This window comes from Macaca nemestrina, chromosome 4 (assembly GCF_043159975.1).
Source record: "Macaca nemestrina isolate mMacNem1 chromosome 4, mMacNem.hap1, whole genome shotgun sequence".
Taxonomy (NCBI): Eukaryota; Metazoa; Chordata; class Mammalia; order Primates; family Cercopithecidae; genus Macaca; species Macaca nemestrina.
This window is the reverse complement of record NC_092128.1, coordinates 107,864,494-107,880,801: the sequence shown is the minus strand read 5'-3', so window position 1 is coordinate 107,880,801 and position 16,308 is coordinate 107,864,494. Positions and strand designations below refer to the sequence as shown.

Sequence of the window (16,308 nt, the reverse complement as noted above, 5' to 3'; positions counted from 1 at the left end):
ACACTAGGATAAATCAAGCCAAACAGATTGGTTTCCTGAAGGAGTTTTCTGAGCCTTTTCTATACAAAAGTACACCATGACTTTTCAGGACAGCAAGTGGAATAGACATCCGGTTTCCCACAGGAATAAGTTCCTAAGCGCCTGCTTGGGAAACACTGCCTCAAAGTTTGGCTCTATATGCCTGTCTGGTGTGAATCGTGTCCCCTACAAAAACGGTATATTCGAGTCCTAACCCCCCAGGCCCTTAGAATGTTTCCTTGTTTGGAAATAGGGTGGTTTTAGATGCAATTAGCTAAGATGAGATCATACTGGAGTAGGGTGGGCCCCTAATCCAATATGACTGGTCCTTATAAAAAGGGGACATTTAGAGATAGAAGCACATACAAGAAGAACACGGCGTGAAGATTGGAGTGTTGCTGCCATAAGCCAAGGAACTACCGGGAGCTAGGAGGGAAGCCTGGAACAGATGCTTCCCTAGAGCTTTCAGAGGGGGCAGGGCCCTGTTGACATCTTGGCCTTGTAACTTCTGGCCTCCACGACTGTGAGACAGTTGGTGGTGCTTTGTTAAGGCAGCACTCGGAACTAATCCATTGGCACTCTTGGGTCGAGTTTAGTACCTCAGACTTCTTTTCAGGAGGGGCCAGAGCCATATCCCTTGTGCTAGAAGCTGCATACTCAAGTGCCTCTCTGGTTCTTTCTTTTCTATGGGTTTATTCTTTATGCTATTTGTGATGTTTTCACTGGGGCCCACCCTTACTTCCCATTGACCTGGAACAGAGGTTTCCTACTCTTGCTATATATTAAAGTCATTTGGGGAACAGGAACAAAACAAAACAACAAAAAAAGAAACTGTCTGGGCCTCGCCCCAGGGCAATTAATTCAACTCTCTGGGAGTGAAGATCAAGTATTTTATTAAAAACTCTCAGTCAATTACAATGTGCATGCGAGGCTAATAACCACTGAAGGAAGGAAGCAGACACTAGGCCGTGTGCAGGGACGGGCTGGGGGAGGAGGCTCCAACCAAAATTCGGCAGGGAATGGGAGGCTCTTTGTTGAAACCAAGAACACTCGGGCTGCGTGCCTGACTGACCTGAGTGTGGACCCTGGATCTCTACTTACCTGACTTGAGTGTGGACCGTGCATCTCTACTAACCTGATCTGAGTGTGGACCCTGCATCTCTACTTACCTGCTGGGACCAGGTGCAAGTAGTTTAGCTGCTCTCTCCTGTGGCATCCTGATTTAACACTTAGGGATAATAATGACTCCCTAGGAAGGCTGTGGTGAGGGTCTGTGGGAGGCTGTGTATAAGGGCAGTGAGTACAGGGCTGTAAGTACTATGGGGAGATGAACTGGGCTACCCCTCTCCAGCCCCCGCCCCCTTTTCTCAGTGGTCTCCCTAGGTAGGAACCATCTACCTCTGTCACCTTCTGCCCATTTTCCAAACCTAGTCCTTGATTCCTGCCTCCAGCCCTCCCTCCCCAGCTACCTGCTCAAAACAATTGCAACATCCGATAGGCTTCCAAATCCAAGGCGACTTTCTGTCTGCACACCGTTTCTTCACAAAGAAAACACATTTGTTGAGGAAGTATGCTGATTCCTCAAGGAACCAGCCCCAGGGCCAGGCATGAAATCACTGTGGCTTGCACCACTGTGGGTTGCAGGCACTTCCTTAAAGGTGAAGCCATTCTGGGTAAAAGGCAGGCCACTAACACACAGCATCTGAAAGACTGGCCTGGAGCTCTCCAGTTGAGGAGGGGTCTAGATCTTGGTGAAGTTTCTGGCTCCTGCCTGGATCACAGTCAGCTGTGGAGCACATAACACTAGGGACTTCCTGGGGAATTGGGCATCTCCGGAAGCTGGGCCTGGCACTGGTAGTTTTCAAAGTTCTCCAGGCGGTTCCTCAAAAGCTCTAGGGGTGGTTCTGCTTCTGTGAAGGCAGATTGGCCATCCCTTCGTATTTTGTGCATGTGCATGCATTTTGCTATGTGGGAAGCTAGGCGCTCGCTCAGCTGTTCACTCAACAAATGCTTATTAGGTGACAATATCTACCAGACCCTCTTCTAGACACGGGATACAGTGGAAAACCAAACACTTGTGCTTGCATGAAGCTTCTTTTCTATTCAGGGATCCAGAAAATAAACAAGTAAACAAATGTCTGAGGTGATTTCAGACCCTGAGAAGTGCCATCAAGAAAATAAAACAAGGGAGTGGAGTGGGAAGGACAGGGAGCACCATTTTAGTTAGAAGCCAAGTCACGCTTCTCTAAGGGCACTTGAATGGAAACCGGAGTGAAGAAAGGGAGTGAGCCACAGGGCAGTTTGGGAAATGTTATGGGCAGCTGAATAGCCCTGTGCTTGGCCTGCTGGAGAACAGCAGGGCCAATGTGGCTGGAGGGGAAGGGAAGATGGAATGAGGAACAGAAAAGGGGCCAGAGGCCAGACCACAGAGGCAGATGGGCCATAGCTAGGGCTTTGAATGTTTTTCTAAATGTGATAGGGTGCCTCCGAAGGTTTTGAGTAGGGCAGCCACATGACCTGACTTAGGTCTCAAATGGATCATTCTAGAACATCAACTACTGTGGGCAAGAGTAGAGTTGGAGAGATCAGCTAGAGGTAGACTTTTTAGCACTGTCCAGGGAGCAGCTAGGAGAGGTTTATGCATATGCGGCAGGTAAAATATTATAGCAAGGCTTCAAAGTAATTGCTAGGCAGTGTTTACTATTCTTAGAACTTCAGAGCAAAGTATGGAATATATACTTTTTGCATATTGTCAGATAATTCTGCATATTTTCAAATGTGATACTTACAGTGTTATCTGAACATGGTCACAGGCTCAAACGAATTTGTGTGCATTTTTATTCATGTCTTTTGTGTGTGCAACCATTGCTAGTTTTATTACAGATTAGAGTGAAAGAAGTACTTTTTTGAGGTCAGATTTCTGAGGCAGCCTCTCAAGTAGATCTAGAACTTACTGGTTTCTTGACAAATAAACAAATTGGAAACTTCTAATTTTTCTTCTATCTAATTATTTTGCTCACTCTTGTTTATAAATGTTGTGCCTTTTCTAATGGCTTGTACTTTTTATTGATAAGTATAACACCTCATTAATCTTGTTTGGGTCCAGGTAATTACATGTGCATATTATCATCTTAATTGTGTCATTTGTTTTCAGTCTGTGTTACTAAGAGAGGTAATAATCTGTATTATCAATGTAGATATGACTAAAATAGAATTCAGTAGACTGTCTAAGCAACATATTTTATACCATAAGTAAAATATAGAAGCCATCAAAACCTGTATGTTTCGGCTGGGCACAGTGGCTAACGCCTGTAATCCCAGCACTCTGAGAGGCTGAGGTGGCCGGATCACGAGGTCAGGAGATCAAGACTGTCCTGGCTAACACGGTGAAACCCCATCTCTACTAAAAATACAAAAAATTAGCCAGGCGTGGTGTTGGACTCCTGTAGTCCCAGCTACTTGGGAGGCTGAGGCAGGAGAATGGCGTGAACCCAGGAGGTGGAGCTTGCAGTGAACCGAGATCACGCCACTGCACTCCAGCCTGAGCAACAGAGTGAGACTCTATCTCAAAAAACAATAACAACAAAAAACCTGTATGTTTTGAAATTTACCTAAAACATGTATCCTTTTAAATGTTGCCTAAAATAATCTATGATTAGATTCTTTTCCCATAACACAGTTGCAACATTAAAAGGAAATGTGCTAGAAATATTATACCCAATAATAAAAGGAATAATTAAATAGGCAGAAATTAAAGATGAATCCCCAAATAAAATTTCCAAAAATGTAACAAAATATGTAAGCAGTAGATACTTATATAAGTGTGCTCATTTATGAAATGTTTTGAAATTTTTTTGTCTCAAATGCCATGTAACATAAACGACAAGTAAAATTTCATTACCTCACCAGGAAGAACAATTTTAACCAAGTGGTCAAAGTTACCGTCTCTATTAATGGGACAAACCAACTACATATGCCCTCTGATAAAACATCACTCCTGTGATAGGTCTGCCAAAAATGCATAACCTGACTCTCATTGTGAGGAGAGATGTTAGATAAACTTCTGTAGATTTTTTTCTGTACTCTTAAAAAATGTCAGGGTCATGAAAGGCAAAGAGTGAAGAACTATCCCAGACTAAAGGAGATTAAAGACAGAAAAACTCAGTGCCCTAAGTAATCTTGGATTGGCTTTTAGACCATGAAGCAAATTCATTTTTCTTTTATAATAAAGAACATTACTGGGATAATTAGTGAAATTTCAAGAGGGCCTGTAGATTATATAATAGTGTGTGTCAGGCCTCTGAGCCAAAGCTAAGCCATAGTATCCCCTGTGACCTGCACGTACACATCCAGATGGCCAGTTCCTGCCTTAACTGATGACATTACCTTGTGAAATTCCTTTTGCTGGCTCATCCTGGCTCAAAAGCTCCCCCACTGAGCACCTTGTGACCCCCCCACCCCTGCCCTCCAGAGAACAACCCCCTTTGACTGTAATTTTCCTTTAACTTCCCAAATCCTATAAAACGGCCCCACCCCTATCTCCCTTTGATGACTCTCTTTTCGGACTCAGCCCACCTGCACCCAGGTGATTAAAAAGCTTTATTGCTCATACAAAGCCTGTTTGGTGGTCTCTTCACAGGGATATGCATGATAGTGTGTATCAATGTTAATTTCCTGATTTTGATAATTGTGCTGTGATTATCTACAAGGATGTTCTTGTTCTTTAGAAATATACATTGAAATATGGAGGGGAAAAGTGGTATCACATCTGCAACTTACTCATAATACAATTGAAGGGGAAGGAGAACTCTTCTGTTGTCTTTACCCTCCTAGATTCTGGGTCTGGGGCCCTGCAAATTAGACTGACAAAAGACAGATTAACAAGAGATAGCAAACAGAAGTTTATTAGTACATGCAGCATGCATACATCTGGGAGAAACTCAGTGATGAGTATCTCTACAGAGTGGTTAGAACTTGGGCTTATCTAGTATCTTAACAAATAGCAATAAATTTGCAGAGAAGTGATAAGACAAAGGAAAAGGGTTTTAGGCTTCCCGGGGTGGCAGACTATGGGAAGGTAAATACATGGGGAATACTAATGGCAGATAAGGGTTAATTTAGTAAGGTTTGTTTGTGCAGGTCCATCCCGATGCAATCTCATCTCAGGTGATAAGGTTGTTATCCCCTTCCTGGTATGGGATGGTGGGGACACCTTTACAAGAATTTATCTTCTGCTTTCAGGCAGATAGTGAGAGGGCCAAGAGCATGTCCTGTTTCTGCTTTAAAAAAAAATTACCTTCAGCTCAAGATAATTCTTATGCCAAAGTGGTGTATTTTTGAATGGCACACTCTGAACTCCTTCACGATTCAGAAAAAAATAATAATACAAGAAAAAGTGAGATAAAGTTACCATGATAAAATGGTATTATTTGGGAAATATGGGTGAAGGGTATACTTTACATTCATCTTGGAACTTTTATGTATGTCTGAAATTATTTTGAATGATCAACTCTAAATTGGGCTTAGGAGAGAACATTTTATTTTCTCCAAAACTGCAGAACACCCTTTATCCTAGTGGTTTCCAAGTAGTAGGAGGGAAACTTTTCTTTTTTAAAGGTAAGGCAAGTATTTCTGAGATTGCCTTAAATGTATATAAAATAGCTAAATATTTCAAAATTATCTTTTATCCAGAGAGTCTTGACATACCAGAGGAGCCAGTTAGAATGAAATGGACCAATAGGAAGTATTTTTCTAATGTATAGATTGCTGAATTCTTAAAGAAAGCTCATATATAATTTTCTTTTTCTTTTTCTTTTTGGCTCCTTAAGAGTCAACTTGAAAATATATAATTTAAAATATTTTATTCCCACTGTTCATAAACTTGCAGAAGGATCCCAACCCTTGTTATTGAATGTGTTTTAGAAGAGGAAATGAACTTTTACTAAGAAATGAGAAATTCACCATAGAAGGGATTTTTGGAATGATGAGAGTGATCGATCCTGGAACCCTGTTGAAGACTCTCCATCCCTATGGACTGGGAAGAGGTGTGGACACTGGATTTCTCATGTTCTAGACATAAATTTCCCTCAACATTGGTTTGTGGATGGTTCAAGCTTGAACTCTGAAAAATTTTATTTTTCCATAAGTTTACATTTATGTAACTTATCTTATGGTCTACATTCCATCATGAAACCACCCATTGTTATTGTAAGTACTCTGGGATTGCCTTGTGAATTGTCACTTGAGAGATAGTAGCCAGTTCCCAGTGGTTTTACTCTTCATTAATGCAGGGTTGTAGATTACTGACTACTTTGGTACAGAATTAAGTTCACTTCATGAAGTTCTGCTTTTCGAAGTTCTGCTTCTCAAACTCTGCCTTTGGTATTGGAACTTTGGTAAACCAGTAATCTAGGGGGTTTAAATAATTATGGTCACCCAGATTAGAGAAATGGTACTCTGAGAAAGGTTGGTTCTTTTTTTAATAATAGTTGTCTTATGAATGACACAGACCGTGAAGTTGGACATTATCTGGGATCTGTTCTCACTCTACAGCAGCTGGGTAATCTTAGACAAGCTATCTGTGCTATTGGCGGATTCTGTATTTGAGAATCCAGTTACTTGCTAGTATCTATTTGTAACCCCCAAATCAGTGCTTATGGCACTTTTGTGGTCATTTGTGGATGAGCAGAGCAATGAAAACTTTGAGTCACCTGATGGGCATGTTTCTAGGCCTGTCTTCTTGTTTCATTTCTCATACTGTAAGCAAGTACTCTTTCTGTAGTCTATTTAATGCCACATTTTTCACATTTTTGTGCTTTCTGTTGGTGATTTAGCTGTTTAAAATGGCCCTAGGTGTGGTACTGGTGTGCTGTCTAATGTTCCTAAGCACAAGAAGGCTGTATGTGCCTTATGGAGGAAATACGAGTGTTAGATGAGCTTCATTCAGGCATGAGTCACTGTGCTGTTGTCCATGGGTTCGAAGTTAATAAATCTATAATATGTATCAAAGAAAGTGTCTTTAAATAGAAACACACATAAAATAAAGTTGCACATTGATTTGTTGACAACGATGCTGTGACATTACTCTCAGAGGGACCTAACTCCGTATTTTCCTTCAGGAGCAATCATTTAATGTTGGCAAATTCAGTGTTTGTGGTGACTTTATAGAACACAACTACTTCTAATGGTGAGAATGGATTGTATTCAGTCTTTCTGACTCTCAGCTTCGAAAAGTAACATTGAGACATTATCAGTCATTATGCCAGGGCAACACATTTAAACAAGGGCTATGTCAAGCAAACTGGGTCATACGGTCATCCTATCCTGGGTAAAATGGATATTAAAATACCTCCTTTCAGTAGCATTCAGCAAATAATTGTCCATCCCCTATGGAGCCAGGTACTATATTGGGAAATGGGTATCAGTGATAAACAAAACCAACATGTCCTCTTTCTGCATGGTGTTTATAGTGTATTGGAATAGGAAGACACAAAATGAATAAGCATACAAATAATCATATTGTCTGTCATTCAGAAAGTCACCAGGATAGCTAAATAGTAGAATGGAGAGCTTTATTAGTAATACGGGCTTGCAAGCCAGGAAGAGGAAGTCTGTACATAGACTGAAGGTGCTCTATCTTGGAAGAGGGGAAGGACAACTTGGATTTTATGCCTTACAGGATTCATATTACACAAGAGTCATGCATATTCAGCAGGTTTGGGGGAAAAGCTGTACATATTTATGAGATGATCCAAGTACATGCACAATGGGTAAACATATATGCAACATACATCCCACGTTCACTTTGGGGCATAGTTTTAAAATTAAAATGAGTTGGAAAAGGCTCTTTACATCCAAAGGTGAACTCTAGGACACAAAGGCAGTTTGTATGCATCCTCTATAAGCTGCTGAAACTGGCCTAAGGTCTGCAGTACCTTATCCAAAAAGAATGTTTGTGAGGGCCATCCTCTGTCCAATCAGAGTTGCAGTGGCCTGGGTTGTAAATCAGATTTAAGAGGAGTCTGATATCTCCATTTGTTACGAAGTTTAGAGCCATAGGAATTTGGAAATTTGCTATGCCAACTGGGTCCTGACACCTCAACACATAAAAAACTTTCTTTTCTTAACCTTAGAGTCCATCTTAGTTGATAAAGGGGTATCTGTTTTGATCTCTCAGATCACAAGTTATAGATTATGACCAGTTCTATGAAGGATAACAGTAAGCTGTTATTGACAAGAATAAGTATCGAATTGGGAAGTTGGAATGGTGAGGCATGGAAGGCCTCTTTGAAAAGATGAAATTTAAAGCAAGATGGGTAGATGAGCTTCATTTTACCAGAAGAAGAGCTTCCCAGGTGGAGAATGAGGCAGTCTAGAGCCCGACCCCTTCAAGGAAGACCTTAGTAGCTGAAAAGTAATGAACAAGAAGAATGTGATGCAAGATAAAGTCCTGTTAAGATTTCTAAGAGCAATGGGGATCCACTGAAGGTTTCCGAGCAGGGAAGTAATAAGATATTTTACAGTTCTCTGGAGTGTATGGAATTGGAAGTGGAAGGAAGAGCAAGTGAATGCAAAGGACCAGTTAGGAGGCTACTGCAGGAGTCCAAGCAAAAGTGACGGTGGCAGTAGAGGTGAAAGGAGAAGATAGGTTTGGAAGAGATACTCACAAGGTCAGATCTATTGGTTTTGAATATGAATGTTTAAAATAAAAAAAAAAAGATCAGGAATGATTTTCAGATTGTTTGAACAGAGGTACCATTTTCTGAAAGGGGAAATGTTGAAGGAGAAGTAGATCATGGGGCACGGAGTCAAGAATATAGCAAATTAAAGTGCATTTACATAGAAGACCATCTGTAAATATTAGTTTTTTTTTCATTTATACCCTGGCGGTAGGAATTTTTAAAATGACATTTGTTCCTTTCATCTCCCTCTTTTTCTGGAGGGAGATTTGTAGATTTGTGTTTATCAGAGTCCAAATTTGGTAACCCCTCTTTCTATTTTCGTATCAGTTTTCTGGACATTCTTTTGCATGCATTAGGTGGAAAGTCGGTTAATACTCATCTCCTCAGTTCTGCCTCTCTCCACAAACTTCTGTGGTTTCCCTGGTGCAGGTTTCAGATCTGCTTCAGGATACCAGGAAGAGAGAGAACGGGGAGCTTTATCTGCTCTAGATTATTGTACAGGCCACACAGTGCCCCAGCATTGGCCTTCTGAGGCTATAGCTTTTCAGTTCACTCCCAAGCTCAGCTGCTGTCCCAGGGCAGAGTCTCCATCCCAGCATGCTGGGACTGTAGAAACTTCAGTGGCAGCCATGCCATCAGCTGGACCAACCTATCCATAGGGACTTCTGGATTTTGTTTCTGAACTTGGGTTGGACTTCTGACTCCTCCTCCCATCTTTGGGAATTGCCTTGGGAAGAAAACTTTTCCTCTTAGGGTTGCACGGTCTGAGGGATGGGGGCTGTGCATTAACTGTCAATAGACTAAAAGGAGAAAAGACAAGGTTGATTTCCATATACTGAAGTACTCTTTGATAAGTGCTGCACAGACAGGTACATTTATACACCAATTTAACAAATAAGAGTAGTGCTGAGCTTCACTGGGGAAGTATAGCAGGCCCTGTTGTGCTTTTTGATGCTTATGGCAACTGATTTTGTACTTCCTGGTGCCAAGGGGCCGGCTTCTCCCACGTAGCAAACACCCTTGGAGGGGGTTCAATGGTGGCTGGATTTCCCGGAGGTTCTGCTTAAATTCAGAATACTACTTTGATGGGCTGTTCGTCCCTTCAGACCCTAAATTTCCTTTCCTCTCGGAAGAATCCTGGCCCATCAGAGAGTCTAAATTGAATGCTGGGAGAAAAGGGCTCCTGGAAGTGTCTCCCATCCACATGCAAGTATATCTACCTTCTCCTCAGTGACCTGCTCTGTCTACCAAAGAGCATTGAGAGGGGTGACCCTCCTCTAGTCACAAAAAGGTGGTATTCCCCATTCTACCATCGTTGGTGGTACTGGCGCATTCCATTTACATAACTGTGTGAGGCCACTGTGTTGACTCATCCCTGAACCCGGAAGATCTGCCTCAAGTGACTTTTCACTTTGGCTACCCCGAGACACATGGCCTGGCAGCTTCACTTTCCTGAAACTAGGTAAGATATGCCACATCCTGTGGATATAGATATTTTTAACTACAGATGATCCCTGACTTCAACTTAAGATTTTTGGGGGTTCAGTGGTGCAAAAGCAATAAGCATTCAGTAGAAACCGTACTTCAAATTTTGAATTTTGATATTTTTCTAAGCTAGCAATATGAGGTATAATACTCTCCAAAACTTGCAGTCAGCCATGAGATCACACAATTTTGCCCAACTGTAGGCTAATGTAAGTGTTCTGAGCTCCTTTAAAGTAGACTAGGCTAAGCTATAATGAATGTCCTGGAGGTTAGGTATATTAAATGCATTTTTCACTTACGATCTTTTCAACTTCACAGGATATAACTCCATTGAAAGTCAAGGAGCATTGGTAATGGATAATTAAGGGATGCCGTGAGTTACCAGTTCACAGATTTCTTGCAATTTTTTAATCTCTGATAAATGAAAATGTTACACCCCAGTGGGTTCTTCTTGCCTGCTACACAGATAAAGCCAATACACTAAGATGGCAGTGTTGACATAGAGAATGAGTTTAATTATCACAAGGCAGCCGAGCAGAAGGACAGGAGACATTTCTCAAATCTGCCTCTCTGAGAGCTTGGAGGCAAGTGTTTTTAAAGGACAATTCGGTGGTCAAGAGGCTAGGGAATGAGTGCTGCTGATTGGTTGTAGATGAACTCATAGGAGTGTGGAAAACTGTCTTCATGTGCTGAGTCAGTTTCTGGGTGGGGGTTACAGTACTAACTGAATCAGCTCCTGGAGATGAGTCAGGTCCCTGAGGTGGCAGTCAGTTCACCAGAATGCAAAAAATCTGAAACATATGTCAAAGACCAATCTTAGGTTTTACAATCGTGATGTTATCTATAAAAACAATTAGAGAAGTTACAAATCTTTTAACTTCTGGCAACATGACTCCTGAGCAGTAAGCAAGCTAGGGAACAATAACTGGTTATCACTTACCTATGCAGGTCTTAGCAGAATTCAGGCCCCTCCCATAGTTAGCCTTGTCTATGCCTAGGAATGAGGAAGGGCTGTTTGAAGCAAGATGGAGTCAGGTATGTCAGATTTCTTTCACTGTCATAGTTTTTTGCAAAGGTGGTTTAGCACAATGTTTAAAAACAGTGGGCACTAGATCAGGTCTGTGATCAAAGGTATAATTCTAAACATTGCTAACTGAATTGGTTCATCGCTTCCTTCAAGGGCTGTAAGAATCAGTGTTTTTTTGTTTGTTTGTTTGTTCGTTTCTTTAAAGTTTTTTTTGGCTGTAAGTTTATTCAATGCAAAATAACCCTCTCCAGTTTTACTGAGGTGGCCGACCATGTTCACAACCAAATCCTCCTCTAAACTGGAATTCAGTTGCTGATCCAGCCCCAGCCTCCGCTTTCTTGTTGACACCAGGAGGCACAGCACTATATCTGCAGGTATCTCTGTTGGCTTCCCCTCTTGTGAGTCTTGCAGGTTCCTCAGTCTCCAGACCTTTAGGCCGAGGCCTGCCAGTCTCTGGACGGCTGCGGCATAGAGTGGCAGGCACAGTCTCCAGGGGCAGATGAAGGTAATCACGGAGATACTGGATACCCTCATTGGTAAGGTACCAGTCGAAATGCCTCCAGGCAAAACTGTTCCTTCACGCAGCCTCGGGACTTGAGAGACTGCACGGCCTTCATGACCTGAAGATTGGGCACATTCTTGTCTGCCAGCTCCCGGTGCTTACACATGTGGACATCCTTCTTGGCCACCATGACTCCCTCCTTAAAAAGGAGTTCATAAATGGCAATCTGGTTCTTCTTAGGCATCAACATCTTGGTGGCTGTAGGGTCCAGGACCGGGACTCGAATCATACCTGACTCCATCTTGCTTTGAACCTCATGAGCTAACTGCCCTTGCTATTCCTGGGCATAGACAAGGCTAACTATGGGAGGGGCCCGAATTCTGCTAAGACCCGCATAGGTGAGTGATGACCAGCTATTGTTCCCTAGCTTGTTTACTGCTCAGGAGTCATGTTGCCAGAATCAGGTTTTTGGTTAGGAACCATTTAATATTTGTTTACTAGATTATAAAAACAGAAATATTTTCTTTTTCTTTTTTCAGTTACCAAGTGTTTAGCAAGGAAATGTAACCTGCTACAATATGATTATGCCTTCTCTTGAGCGCTGCATTGCTTCTAGGGAGAAGAAGTATTAGAATAATCAGAAAGATGGAAACAAAGAGCAAAAAAATTACTTTGTAAAGTTAAGAGATTTTTTTCTTTCTTTCTTTCTTTTTTTCTTTTTTTTTTTTTTTTTTTTTTGACAGAGTCTTCCTCTGTCACCCAGGCTGGAGTGGAGTGGTATGATCTAAGCTCACTGTAACCTCCACCTCCCGGGTTCAAGCAGTTCTCCACCTCAGCTTCCCAAGTAGCCGGGATTACAGTCATGCACCAGCACGTCTGGCTAATTTTTGTATTTTTAGTAGAGATGAGGTTTCACCACCTTGGCTACACCAGTCTTGAATTCCTGACCTCATGATCCACCCACCTCGGCCTCCCAAAGTACTGAGATTACAGGCGTGAGCCACTGCACCCAGCCAAGATTTTTATTTATTTATTTATTTATTTATTTATTTATTTATTTATTTATTTATTTTGAGACGGAGTCTTGCTCTGTCGCCCAGGCTGGAGTGCAGTGGTGCAATCTTGGCTCACTGCACTCTCCGCCTCCCGGGTTCAAGCGATTCTCCTGCCTCAGCTTCCCGAGTAGCTGGGACTACAGGTGCGTGCCACCACACCTGGCTATTTTTTTGTATTTTTAGTTCAGATGGAATTTCGCCGTATTAGCCAGGATGGTCTTGATCTCCTGACCTCGTGATCCACCCGCCTCGGCCTCCCAAAGTGCTGGGATTACAGGCATGAGCTACCGTGCCCGGTGCCAAGGGATTTTTTTAAACAACCAACTAATGTTCTTTTTTATCTGGCAAGCAGTAACGATGCATTGGATATAGCATATATAGGTTTTAGCAAGATTTCAAAAAAATAATTAGTTCTCGGACAACATGGAGAAATGAGAGCTGGATGCTAATATAGTTAGACATGATGGTTGCATAACAACAGCAAAGCCTCAGCCTCCCCTCTCCTTCTTTCCCTGTGGGTACTTAGGTGACCCTGAGCTAAGACTCATTGGCATACTGGTGTTAGGACCCGCATTCATTCCGATGGATCATTGTGCATCCTGTATTGTTGTTAAATATTTTAAATATGCTCTCAGGGTGTAATAAACTAGAGCTCTTGGGAAAAGCAGACGGAAGCTGGGTCACGGCCACGTTAGCTCTTTGGGAACTTTATGCATCGTGCCCACACCCTACCTCTAGTTAAAATGAGAAACAACAATAAAACAAGTAAGAAAATCCAACACTGTCCTTTTCCCCCATAATGATGACTTCAGTACATCTTTAGAAATATGAAGTAACAAATTATGCTTTATTTTCTCAATGATTGGGTGCTCCTGCTTTGCTGGTGCCTTCAACATGAGCCTTTGTTGAGTTCCGAGTAGGCCTCCCTGAGGCAGCAGGGGAAGGAGAGAACTGAGAATTAAGGATTGGTTCTGTTTAGATTTTGAGCTTCCATTGGTAGTTGTGTTGACTTAAAGTGAGTGCAAATTGTTTGCACAGCCATTAAGCATTTATGATAACGTATTGAGTTGTTTAAAATAAAAGCACTGCTAAAATTAAAAAATTAAAATAGGGCCATAAACAAATAAGTTTTGGATTTTTTTTTTTTTTGAGATGGAGTCTCGCTCTGTCATCCAGGCTGGAGTGCAGTGGGATGATCTCGGCTCACTGCAACCCCCACCTCCTGGGTTCAAGCTATTCTCCTGCCTCAGCCTCCAGAGTAGCTGGGATTACAGGCATGTGCCACCACACCCAGCTAATTTTTTTTTTTTTTTGAGACGGAGTCTCGCTCTGCCGCCCAGGCTGGAGTGCAGTGGCGGATCTCAGCTCACTGCAAGCTCCGCCTCCCGGGTTCACACCATTCTCCTGCCTCAGCCTCCCGAGTAGCTGGGACTACAGGCGCCCGCCACCTCGCCCGGCTAGTTTTTTTTTGTATTTTTTAGTAGAGACGGGGTTTCACCGTGTTAGCCAGGATGGTCTCGATCTCCTGACCTCGTGATTCGCCCGTCTCGGCCTCCCAAAGTGCTGGGATTACAGGCTTGAGCCACCGCGCCCGGCCTAGCTAATTTTTTTTTAATTATTTTTAGTAGAGACGGGGTTTCAACATGTTGGCCAGGCTGCTCTTAGACTCCCGACCTCAGGTGATCCGCCCCCCTCAAGCTCCCGAAGTGCTGGGATTACAGGCGTGAGCCACCGCGCCCGGCTACCTTGTAATTCTTTTAATGGAAAAATAAAGCAAAATACTTAACAGAGAGGGATTTACTACAAAAGTGTAAATTGATTAAACTACCACTTTTGCATGTTGGATTGGTGAAATGATTTGCTTTTCACTTTAGGGTAAGTGTGCCTTTCCCAGAACCGACCTCCGCTAGCGCCGTCTGCAGTGTTACACCTGATTCCATCTCCTGCTGCATTATGAAATGCTGACTCTCAAGGCAGACAATGGACAGGATTTCAGACAGAACCATTTACCTGCCTGTGTGATGTTTCCCTGTAGGTGACACAGCATGGGTGCCACTTCTGTACTAGCTGTGGAAGTCTGGCTCTTCCCTTTAGTAGCCTTAGGATTCAGGGCTGGTTCTGGCTTCATTTACCATCATTAAGAGCCTGTTTGACTGGAAGAGATGTTATCTCATGATAATTGTTCCCTTCTGCTCCTTGCCAGGTTGGAAAAATAGATAATGATGAAAAAGTGTGCTGAGAAGCACCAATTGCCAGATCCCCTAATGTGTGAGGGATTAATCTAGAAATATAGTGGAAAATTTCCTTTAAATACGTAAACTAGACTGAAGGGACTGGCAGAAAGTAGGGTGACAGTTGTTTATGAAATTATTGCATTTTTATTAGTTTGAAATACACTTGCATATGTTTCTGTTAGCCCTGGGGAAGAGAGAAAATTTTATTAATGTAATTCAAAGTTATAAACATCACTCATTGTTAAATTGCTATAACTTAAAAATGAGATGTGTAAGTTAGGAGGGATAACAATATAAATTCGTGGAAAATTTTATTTTGACCTGCTTGACTTTGTGAACTTAGAAAATAATAATGATCATTTATTGAACATGTATTATGTACCAGGGACTCACTGCAATCATTTAATCATTACAACAACCCTGTGAGTTATAGCATTATCATTCCCATTTTACAAATGGGGAAACTGAGGCCTGTCAAGCTTAACCGACTTACCCAGAATCACCCCCCGGCTGGTTAGTGATAGATCCAGGGTTCCCTCCCAGGCCCTCTGACCTCAGAGGTTATGGTCTTCATTCTTCATATTTTAAATGCTGCAGTCACTTAACTTTTTTGGGTTAGTTTCCTTATTTTTAAAATGTGGGGGCAAGACTAGATTCTTTATAACAAATTAGAGTTTTGGAACTGTGCTATCTTTTTTTTTTTAACTGAAACTGAGCAGAGGCGATGTTCATCACATACTCACTGCAAAAGGTCAAGAGAATGACTAAAGGGTAATTACCAGCAGTATTTGTAGCAATTTAAGTCATTTCAGGATTTTATCTTTGACAGTTATTAGTTATTAGTTTTAGTAACAGGGCACTGAGAGAAGGTATTTCTTAGTCTGCATCTCAGTTGCTTCCTGATTTCTCTCTGAACCAACCTCCTCCAACGCCATCATCTCCCAGGAGCTGCTAAATAATCACACTGCAAGCAAGGGCAATCGGCTGCTCTTCGCAACTCATCAAGAGAGTGACTACTAAATGCAGGGGATGAGTAAGAAGAGGGAATTCAGGCAACGAATAAGAAACAGTTCACTAATTAGGAGAACCAGGAGAGACTGCTGTTATTCTGTGCTATTCAATCTGGAAGTTACTAAACTCTACCTTAATAGAAAATGTGCACCTGACTTCTCTAGGAAAGAAAAGAAGCGTTCGTTAGCAGATTGGAGATTCCTCTGCATTGCTTGGAGTTTCCAAAGACATAGCCAATTGAAATATCTATCTGTACTTTCATATTTATTACTGAAGGAACCCCCCCCATTTTGTT

General features: G+C 42.0%; 1 protein-coding gene and 1 pseudogene across 5 annotated transcripts in view; one reads left to right on the top strand and one right to left on the bottom strand.

The window, feature by feature from the left end:
- LOC105497780 (engulfment and cell motility 1) overlaps positions 1–16,308 on the top strand; it is a 574,187-nt gene that overhangs the window by 63,622 nt on the left and 494,257 nt on the right. The gene's annotated exons all lie outside the window — the stretch shown is intronic.
- Positions 11,465–11,963, bottom strand: LOC112429482 (small ribosomal subunit protein eS10-like; annotated as a pseudogene).